Source organism: Panicum hallii, chromosome 3 (assembly GCF_002211085.1).
Source record: "Panicum hallii strain FIL2 chromosome 3, PHallii_v3.1, whole genome shotgun sequence".
Classification (NCBI taxonomy): domain Eukaryota; kingdom Viridiplantae; phylum Streptophyta; class Magnoliopsida; order Poales; family Poaceae; genus Panicum; species Panicum hallii.
The window spans coordinates 61074695-61086033 of record NC_038044.1 but is presented as its reverse complement, the minus strand read 5'-3'; the positions used below and the strand labels follow the sequence as shown (position 1 = coordinate 61086033).

Genomic DNA, 11339 nt, shown 5'->3' with positions numbered 1-11339 from the left:
GCGGAAAGAACTTCGCTGGTGTAGGGGCGAGGTGTTCTTCAAAAATCCGGCACAAGTAACGGAGTGCTTTTCTGATGGCCAAGGGGTAGGTGTCTTGGTGCCTAAACCCTGTGGCGGTCGCGCGCCAGGGCTGGATGTCGGGGTAGCGGTTGCTCCTGGCGATGACCAGGATCACCCTGCAGCGGAGGGTACCATGGTGCTCGTACTCTCGGCTGTAGTACCTTGGGCGCTTCGTAACGCCAAGGTCCTCCAGGGTGTTGATCAAGAGGCTGGGGAATCCAGGTGCAGCTTGGCAATCGCCCTGGGTCCATCCTTCCTCAGCCATCTGAAACAGAAGTAGGGTAAACAACATGGTACAGGTGCAAAAGCGAGTAGCTGATATTTATTATTACAACAAGGGTGGTACAGTTTTCATGGATACGTGGTCTTTAGGGTAGGGTTTTTGCTAGGGGTGCTAATCCTATCATGGGGATTCTTCCTCAGCCCTGATAGAGCGCTTCTTTATTGGAAGGAACCGATCCATCTCATTTTCGGTCTGAGTACCCTTATCCCAATGGGTTTCCATGGGTTCTTCTTCTTCTTCTTCGATCCATCCACCTATTCCGTTGCGGGTCTCGTATTCTTGCATCTGGACTTGGAGGGCGGCTAAGGAATACTCGGCGGTTGCAGCTCTTGTCCGTTGTTCCTCCAGCTCCTGGGTTAACTTTTCAACTCCATGGATTAATTTCTTCAGTTGTGCCGCCTGCTCGTTGCAGAGCGCATCTAAGCCCGTAAGGTAAATAGACAGGTGGGAGACCGTATCTTCTAGATCCTCTTCTTCTCGTCCGAGCCCCCTCATCCGGGCAATCCAAGTGCGTCCACTTCTTTCAGCGGGTGGGAAAAATCCCATAGGAGTCCGCTGGAGGTGGTGCCTATAGAGCACGCGCAATCGGCGTAGGGCTTTACGGGCGGCCTTTCGGTAGGTGTCGGGGAATCGGAAGCCCTTTGTGGAGATGAACCAAGGGTCCACCTCAGGGTAGCGGGGGCTTCTTTCCACAAAGATCATCGTGTCGCACCGAAGGGTGCCACCGGAGATGTATTCTCGGTAGGCGTACTCCGGTGTTTCCATAACCCCAACGCGTTCCAGGCTGAGCAACAATAACTTAGGAAGGCCAGGCTCTGCGTAACAGACTCCGTTGACCCATCCGTTGTCAGCCATCTGGAACAGGGTAAAAGCCATGGGTAAGTGTGCGTGCAAAAAGATATCTAAGCTAGAACAAGTCTTAGGGTCTGAAAAGGGGTCTCGCTCCTAGGGTCACGTCCTACGGCCAGTCTACGGCTCTGATACCACCTGAAGCGTCCCCCCCATCAGGGAAGACTTAAAAGTGTCACATTATCAGTCCCAGGAGGCTGATAACACTTTTATTACATCAGATGGTACATCACCGTACAACCCTACGCGGTAATGGGCAGTGAAGCGCCACTATCGCGAGGATTACAACCAGAACCCACACGACTACACTAGCTACGAACAAAGGATCATCAGAGTCTTGCGCCATGCGGAGCTCCAACGGTGACCTCACCCACAGGCAAGACTGGGTGCAGGACGGGACCCTACTCGTCGTTCTCGGGGTTGTAGTCGGGATCCTCCACTGTAAAGTAAGAACGGGGTGAGTACAAACGTACTCAGCAAGTCCAATCACACCCACGGGGGGTTATAACAGAATTAGATGCACAGGATAATCCAAGGATAAAGTTACGGTTCTTTTGCGGAAACACAATTATATGCAAGGGTTCGTTTAAAAGCATTTTTCAAAACAAGTTTTCAAGTGTCTAAGATTGCACAATGTCGATCCTCACAAATCCAAGTTTCAAGCCGCTACCGGACTCCCCGTCCGTCGTAGCACACAGCACCATTGCCGGATACTTTTCAAACAACTCACACCAGATCAACCCTTCCCAAAGAGAAACACTAGTTATGTGACCACACCGTAACCTGCCCAGTACCGTGGGCACGGCTATTCGAATAGATTTTAACTCTGCAGAGGTGTGCAACTTTACCCACAGGTGGGGTACCACAGCACGAACACCTTAGTGCCGGTGCAGATCCCATCGAGGCCCTTACCCACCGTAGCTAGATCTGACTAGCCATCACGGGATCTATCAAGGGGTCATTCGACCTAACACCGAGGTTTAACCGGGGCATAAGTCACACAGAGCTTATCCCGTCTCCTTGATCACCCGTTGCTCCCAGCTCTCCTGATGGCTATCAGACTAACCAGTGGGGTTAGGCCAAGCCGTTGCCCATACAACGGTCAAGTGGTTCGCACTACGAGAAGCTAGGTGAGATGTCACATTAACTCGGTCCTTAGGGGTGACAAGATGGATATCTCCCATCCACGCTCAACCACACAGGTACGAGCACACCAACGGCAATTCACACAGAAATGCCATCCATCTCATCTAACTCGCTTTTCAAAACCACATTTTATCCCTTCCCACGCACACGCATTTCCTTTATAAATCAGGCAGTCAAAGTATGGTTATTTCAAGCAAAGTGGCTATCCTACCGGGTTTCCAGCACGCAAAACAATGCAATTTTATAAAACAGGCCGTTGGGTCGTGTTTATAAAAACTAGGGCAAAAATATGCATCAAAGGGCGGAATTGAACTTGCCATCGTCAAACCCTTGCGGGAAGTCCTGATCGAAGCACTGTCCTTCGGGTTCGGGGTCGCAGTACTGGTCCTCAGTTGCTTGGTCGCGGTCGGGAACCTCGTCGTTCACTCCGTGTCCTACGACGCAAACAAACAGACACACAATCAAGCGAAGAACTAAAAGCTTTTACCGATAGGTTTTGAATCAGAAATAATTTAGTTACGGAGGTCGGGACAATATCTCTGGGTGGTTTCTTAATGGCATGGCTAAAACTATACTAGGAAGGGCGTGGTAAAGTTGCGGGTCAATCGGAGGTCGTTTCACACATAAAATGACGCGCTAAAGGTGGTTTCAGGGCTTAAACGGGGGTCCAGGGGCTCATTCGCGATTGTCTGAAATGGGTAGGGGCCTAATTGCAAAACCCAGCGATACCCAGGGCATGCTAGAGGGGGTCGGGCATTGTTGGGTTTTTATGTAATGGAGGGATTCAATTCGAAATAATAGGATGGGCAGGGTTTCTTTTGCGAAAGGGGCTATTAGAGAGGGGGGGTCCTTATTTAGAAATGAGAGCAAGGGTGGGGGGTTATTGGGCATTTTGCCCTGTTCTTCCTCCTCCCTCCCGCACAGAGCAGAGGAGGGGAGGTGGGGGGGGGGCCGGCGGCCAAATTCCGGCCGGCCGGGCCATGGTCGGCTCGGGGGAATGGAGAATGAGAGGGAGGGGGGCTCGGGGATCCCATCCCCGGCCTTACCTCGGCTCGGGTCGCAGCGAGGGAGGCTGCCCACGGGAGCAGGGGCGGCGGCACAGGGCCACAGGCGGCGGCGGCGCTAGGGGCAGGGGGAGAAGGGTAGGGCGGCGGTGGTGGGTGTGGTGGTGAAGCGCGGCGCCGGGGGGGGTATTTATAGGGGAAAGGGTGGTGAGGCGGAGGCCCTCGGGGGTGGCGGCCGGCGAGCTGCACGGGGCGCCATTAATGGTGCCCCGGCGGCTTGCGGCCGTCGCCGAGCGGCGTGGCCTCCGAGGGCTGGGCGCTGTGCGGCCACAGCGGCCAGGAGGGGACGGCGTGCGCGGACGGGCAGGGCGCCAGCGACGGGCGGCGCGGCACGCGCTCGTGCGCGCGCGGGCGGCGCGGCGAGGTGCGGGCCTGGGCGGGGCGTGTGGACGACGGGCGGCGCGGCGGGGTGCGTGGCCACGCGGAACACGCGGAGCACGCGGGGCGGGCGCGTGCGCGGCACGGCCGGGGTGGTGCAGGCGCTCGGCCTGGGCGGCGTGCGGGTGCTCGGGTGCGCAGCCAGGGAAGGGAAGGAGAGGAAAACAGGAAGGAAGGAAGGAGGGAAGAAAAGAGAGGAAAGGAAGGAAAAGAAAGAAAAGGGAAGGGAAGGAAAAAAGAAAAGAAAGGAGGGAAAAGAAAAGAAATCGGGGGAAAGAAAAAGAGAGGGAGGGAGGAGTGCCGGCGCCGGTCGCGGCGGTGACCGCGGCCGGTCGGCCACGCGCGAGGAAGCGCGCAGCGCGAGGAGAACAGCGAAGGAAAACGCGTCGGCGCCAATCGCGGCGGCGGCCGCGGCCGGTCGGCCACGCGCGCGGCAGTGCTGCGCGGGAAAAAATAACATCGCGCCGGCGCTGATTGCGGAAAGCGGTTTTGCATGAGTGACAAGCCACCGAGCGGTGCGAGACGGAACGGCGTTAGGGTTTAGTGTTGGCCAGAGGGGTTAGGGTTAGGGTTTCGACGTCGAGCGGTTTTTAAATGAAACATTCTAACGCGTGATTTAATTTGGTAAATTTTCAGGGCGTCACAGTGGGCGAGCGGTTGAGGATGTAGACGGCCGTCACCACCGCCTCTCCCCAGAAGATGGCCGGCATGCCCCTCTGCTTGAGGAGGGCCCGGGCCATCCCCACTACCGTCTGGTTGCGCCGCTCGACGACGCCATTCTGCTGCGGGCTGTACGGCGCAGAGTAGTGGCGCTGGATGCCCTCATCCGCGCAGTACGCCGTGAACTCGGCCGCCGTGAACTCACCACCGTTGTCGGTGCGCAGCACGCGCAACTTGCGGCCGCTCTCCGTCTCCGCAGCAGCCTGAGCACGCCTGATGGCGTTCGCAGCCTCTCCCTTGCTGCCGAGGATCATCACCCACATGAAGCGGGAGAGGTCGTCGACGAGCAGCAGGAAGTAGCGCCGTCCTCCTGGTGTGACCGGTGTCACCGGGCCACACAAGTCCCCATGTACGAGCTCGAGCCGCTCCTTGGCTCGGAAGCTCGCCTACTGGGGGAAGGAGTGCCGCCTTTGCTTCGTCAGCACGCAGACGTCGCAGAGGTGCTCCACGTGGTCGAGGCACGGGAGGCCTCTCACCATCTCCTTGGCGCCGAGCCGCTTCAGGGCCTCAAAGTGGAGGTGCCCAAAGCGCTCGTGCCACTGCTATGCCTCGTCGTCCCTGTGAGCTGCAAGACAAAGAGGCTGGGCCACCCTGACATGGAGGATGTAGAGGCGATTCTTCCCTCGAACCACCCTGGCGAGAAGCTGGCGACGGTGGTCCCAGATGCGAAGGACCCTGCTGTCGATCACCACGCGGGAGCCGCACTCATCGAGCTGCCCAAGGCTGATGATGGAGTTTCGCAGCGCCGGGATGTAGTAGACTCCGGTGAGCATCCGGTGCTCTCCGGACTTGGCGGTGAGGATCACGGAGCCCACGCCCTTGATCTCCACAGCGGAGGAGTCCCCGAACCTGACGGAGCCACCTACGTCGACGTCCAGGTCGGAGAAGAACTCCCGCCGCCCGGTCATGTGGTGCGTGGCGCCGGAGTCGAGGTACCAGCCATCGACCCTGTCGTCGTCAGAGCTGTCGCCGAGGAGAACTCGGGCACGCGGCTCGTCGAGGTGGAGTAGAGCGGTGGCAGGCGGTGCTGCCGGATGCAGCCCCATGTCCCCATGGAGTAGGAACAGTGCCGGCTCGTCATCCGGCTGGGCCTCCGCGACGTGGGCTTGGACCCCACGCCTCCGCTGCGGGCAGTCCCTGGCCCAGTGGCCGGGCCTGCCACAGTTGTGGCAGGCGTCGTCTCGTGCCGCCTTGGGCCTGTCAGCGGCGCCGCCTTGAGCATCTCCGCGGGCGCCACCCTCGGTGCGCCCTCGTGCCCCGGCTTGGGCACCTCCGCGCCCCTTTCGCGGCTTGCCGCGCTTGCGGCCACCAGTCGAGGGAGAGGGGTCCCCCCCCCTCCTGTCACCGCGCTGAGCCTCCCACTGCTCCTAAGTGAGGTGGAGCTTCCCACCGATGGAGATGCCTCTCGAGGGAGGCTGTGGCTCGTCGCTGTCGACGACCTTGAGGCACCTATCGCCTCCTCGATCGTCATGGTGGAGAGGTCCAGCAGAGACTCGATTGAGCGAGCGGTCTGCCTGTACCTCTCGGGGACGCAGCGGAAGAGCTTCTCGACGGCTCTCTCCTCGTCGTAGGTGTCGTCGCCGAACTGCACCACCTTCTGCAGCAGAGTGTTGAGACGAAGGGCGAAGTCATCAACATCCTCACCTGGCTTGAAGGCCAGGTTCTCCCACTCCTTGCGAAGTGCCTGGAGAGTGGTCTTGCGGGCGCGGTCGCTGCCGATACGTGCCGCAGCGATGGAGTCCCAGGCCTCCTTGGCAGTTCACTTCTTGGAAAGCGTGAACTGCATCTCGGGCGGGGCTGCTGTGATGAGAGCATCCAGCGCCCGTCGATCCGCATCATAGTCGACATCGCCGTACCGGACTGCCTCCCACATATGCCGCACCTGGAGCTTCACCTCCATAACCGCGGCCCACTCGACGTAGTTGGTCTTGGTGAGGGTGGGCCACCCACCGCCGGGACCGACGTCCCTGACCACCGCCTGGAGGCCGTGGTAGCCGGGGGCGCCGCCGCGCGCACCCCAGCCAGGAGCGCCGCCACCAGAGGCGCCGCCTCCGCCGCCGGGCGCGCGGCCCCCTGGACCGCCGCCGGGCGCGCCGGCCTCCGGGCCGCCGCCGTGGGGGTGGGCTGCTGCCCACCGCGCGGTCCGCTGCCGCGCCCTCTCCCTTGCCAACCCCTCAAGGTCCCCGTCGGCGGTGGTGTCGCCGGCGATGGAGCCGCTGAGGCTGCCGCGCAAGGTCTCAACCTCGACCTCCGCCGCACGCGCTGCATCCTCCGCCTCCGCTGCTTCCACCTCCGCCCGGGCAGCTGCCAGCTCCGCTGCAGCCAGCCTGGCCGCCCTCGCCGCTACTGCAGCGGCTTGAGCCGTCGCTCGGCTGCGCTCCTCTGCCACGGCGAGCTCGGCATCTTGCTGGCGCCGTGCGCTCGAGGTGACCGAGCGCTGAGACGGTGCGTCGGACATGGCGCGCCTCCAAGGGGCTGCTGCGTGGAGAGGGGGAAGGGAACGGGGGGGAAGAGGTAGCCGGAGCTGTTGCTGCTGTTGCAGCGGCTGGTGCAGCTGCTGCTACTGCTGCTGTTGCAGCGGCTGGTGCAGCTGCTGCTACTGCTGCACTAGCTGCTGGTGGTGGCTGCGCTGCTACAGCGGCTTTGGAAGGGGAGGAGCAAGAGATATCCAACCTACAGGAAAGTATGGCTCTGATACCAGATGTTAGTAGCTCAATTTTCACTCTCATTGAGCTGAGAGGATGACACTCAAGTTGGGGAAGTTTTCTGGGTTTTTCTTCATTCACACTCACAATGCCATACCTTCCAACGGGAGGGGTGGCCACGTATATATACAGCAGGCTGCTGGGCAGCAAATGAAGCCAATAATGCTAGTCTAACACTGGTCTAACTGCTGTCCTAGAGAGGACACTAACTGCTGTCCTACAGTCCAAGATGCCTGCAGTCCAAGATGCTAAGGACTGCTGTCCTAGAGAGGACACTAACTGCTGTCCTACAGTCCAAGATGCCTGCAGTCCAAGATGCTAAGGACTACAAGATGCTAACTGCTGCTAAGGACCACAAAGACCAGCAGCAAGGACTTATCCATTTGCCCAAGATTCTAAGGACTGCTGTCCTAGAGAGGACACTAACTGCTGTCCTACAGTTCAAGATGCCTGCAGTCCAAAATGCTAAGGACTACAAGATGCTAACTGCTACTAAGGACCACAAAGACCAGCAGCAAGGACTTATCCATCAAATAGTGCCCAACTAATATGCGAGAGCTGCTGATATTTTGGTATGTTTATCTTCCCTTCTCATTTTTCTGATCTCTCCTCTGTTTGGGTGACCGCCTCGTATCTGGTCCCTGCTTACAGTGAATGTAAAACGTTGTGGCTGCTAAATTGGCCTTTCTTGCTATACTTTTGCTACTGATGTTTTGGCTCAGTTGTGCAGTTCTTAGTTACAATTTGCAGTTCTTAGTCACAATTTGTAATGCACGGTTGCTTTTTGCTGATAGCTAGCAGAAGCCGCGCAAGGACCAACTAATCCTATCCCAAAAAGTCAATATATACTGCATACTTGGTATTATAACTGGTTTATAATTGTGCAGTTTGTTTCCTGGGTTTGAATCACAATTTGATGACTTGACTGTTCAACTCGACAAAGGCTACGAGGGCCACCATTATTGACCCTTCGGCATCATGGTCCTCCACTTGTTTAGGTTCAACTCTCACTATTCTAGCTTTGTTTGGAAAGACAAAACTATGGTCATGCATTATCTCAATTATCAAGATTCATATAGTTAGTTTTGAAAATTTCTCCTCACGAAACCGCGCCAAGATTCATACAGTGGCTGGCCATAATCGCACATGCCTTCAGTTCTCATCATGAAGTGTCTTTAATTTTCAGTTTATTTTGATAATATGATCAAACAGTACACATCCTTCAAAACCATGTTCCAATTATAAATTCAGGACAGTTTTGAATTTTGAATGATCTTCTGTGCAGTTTTTACTTGCTAGAGTGTATTCTATTTTAATTTTATTTAGCTTACTATAATAGATTTTTAGAGTATTAATATGGTAGTGCATTCATACCCTGAAGTAAGTCTTTATGTCCAGACTAATATGTATACTGTATTTTTCTCATCCTCTGTTCTATGTGGGTTGGTCCAATTTGAAGTCTGTTGCTTTATCTATTTGGAAAATCAGATGGTGTGCATTTCAAAATATAACGCTTGCTAAATCTGCTTACTAAGAAATAGTACAATTCTTAAATTAACAATGTGATAAAAATTATTTTATTTTGGCCAAGGGAAGATAAAAAAAAGACATGATTGTTTGTACTATTTGTCTCCTTCAAAGGTGTAATTCCTTGGCTAAGCTAGATAGAGCAGTGCTAAGAGAAAAGCAAATTGGTATTGACATTGAATTCATTTGCATTCTGCTATTTGCAGGCAAAGTTGAATTATATGTACATAGAGGATTTGATATCTATTCAGGAAAGTAGTAAGTTGGCTCCTCACTGCATTTTCACCGGCCACCGTCTACCGTTTGAATTGTCCATGCAGCCCTTTCTACTGTCCATCAAGGTTCATGCTGTAGTGGAAACAATGATATGTCTTTCTTAGTTGTTCCACCTTCCTACGTTGCCATGGTTTTAGCTATAGGATGCTTTGATGGTGTTGCCATGCATATGATTGTGCTGTGTGCAGCTGCTTCCTCCATCCGATTTTATACGGTTCTACATCTCTGGTTGTAGTTTATCCATTATTTCCTCCTGCATCATTTTTGACACCTGAATTCTAATCTACTGTAAGTTAAATAAAACATGCAAGTAACCTCTTGTTTGTTGTAACATAAAAGATTTATACAATTGGTATATTCTTGAAATCATTAGGATATGAAATGATTCTATGCAGCATGTTGTTTCTCTGTCCATTGAAAGGATGATATGGTTCGACACTGATAATGCAATTTGCTACTGCAATTTACAATACTTTATAGTATAGTTATTAAGAAATGAAGATTTAGCATCTATATTTATCTATTATGTTCTCGTCAATTTACTATCCATTTTCTCTATTTTCTACACGAAACAGAATGTAACCGCGGGCGCGCGCCAATTACTAGTAAATAAGAAAGATGGCATCAAAGGTAAGAGAAGGGAAATGAGAAACACCAAACACCTCATGCATGCATTGAATGTGATGGTAGCAGCTTGTGTGCGTGCGTTAGTGAGAAGACTCTTGCAGTCTTGCTGAAGTTGTTAGTGAAGGAGGAAATCAAAACTGATTTCACAACAGAGAACAGGGTACTTTAAAAGCTTCCCTCTAGCAACCATATATTGCAATATTAATAACCTTTCCTTTGTCAACGTATGCCTTATTAATAAGAACAGTTGAACTAGAGTCTTGAAGATAAGGATGGTCGGAAAATGCCTCCTTTAATAAAGACAGTGAATGGTAATACCAGCAGTCAGGAAATTAAAGGCCACGAACTCATCAACCATATTTTATCCATTATCATCTTGCTAGTATAACACCTGGATCCATTAATAATGATGGGTTCTCTTTTTCTCGGATGGAATGTTGTCTCATCTGAGGCCGCCGTGTCTATGTCTTCGGTCGGCGCTTGCAGCTTCTTAGATGAATGCCGAACAGAGCGCAGCTCCGGATGTTCATCCGGTGCTCGCCGCATGCTCGCAAGGTGGACGAACGACACTTAAACTCCCTGGTCGGCCTCGGCTGCACCCTTTCAACTCAACACCTGTGCCGACCCAAGCGCGGTCGACAAACCAAACAGCCAAAACAGCTGGGAGATCACACTTACCGACATCTGGCCGGAACGCAAACACTGCACGCTACATCCTCCGACGCTGAGCATTCCGAGTTGGCTCCAGCACCAGTAACATTGTCGATCGCTGAACACAGGATACTGGTTATGCTGGGAACCTTTTTCCCAATGCCTCCCATCCTCACTGCATGCACAGCTGATCGAACTGGAGATACGTCGTCTAAGGCAAGGTTATCTGTACATAAGCATGCTCTCCTTAGTCTTGTTGTGTTTTAATTCCAAGCTTAACTCTTTGCTCTCCTATCCGTTGGTCATACGGTTTCTTTCCTGTGTTGGCGTATCTCTCTATACATACGATGAAGATGTGTGAAGAAACTAAACCATCGAGTAGGTTGTGCATTGATATATAAGCTTGTGGCGGCCGCAGCAGCGGCAATGCTGTTAGAAATCTAGGCAATTTTCGGTATATTTTAATTCCAAATATTACTAGCAATTTCATGACATAGATGAGTGATAATGTGTTTAAGAGATATGTGCATGTGTTCATGTTATTCTCACTAATAAGCATGAACAAATAATTAAACCAGAATAGGTTTAGTATGTACCCCAAGGCGGGACCAGTGCCGGGGGCACCGGTTGCGCCGTTACCAGCTGGAATAGACATGCTATTCGACTGGCCTTGCTTGAAGTAGCCGAACTAAGTCGATGCAGGAAGGTGTTCGCAGTGCAGTCCCACGAACGGTTACGCCGGGAAGTAGACGAAGTAGTCGTTCGCACGAGCGGTTGCGCCGGGAAGTAGACGAAGTAGTCGTTCGCACGAGCGGTTGCGCCGGGAAGTAGACGAAGGAGTGGTTCAGGGAGCGAGCAGTCGCGTCAAGACGCTCCCCAAAAACCTAATTGCCCGCGTCCCGTGCAGGACCTTCAGCGAGCAGAGGTTCCGGAGGCCCTGCTCTCGCTAGACCTGTGCGCGCAGTGCTAGCGGTGGGGAAGGCAGAAAGCAGCTGAGGGAGAAGGGAGAGGTCTCCTGAAGAGGAGTACCTTGAGAATGCTTGAGATGAGTGA

General features: G+C 53.8%; 1 long non-coding RNA gene across 1 annotated transcript; it reads left to right on the top strand.

Annotated features, from left to right (window-relative positions):
* Window positions 1–7735: 7735 nt before the first annotated feature.
* Window positions 7736–9531, top strand: LOC112884258. The gene is made up of 3 exons (XR_003227067.1): window positions 7736–7777; window positions 8093–8203; window positions 8939–9531. It is a non-coding gene; the product is annotated as an uncharacterized LOC112884258 (long non-coding RNA).
* Window positions 9532–11339: the final 1808 nt, after the last annotated feature.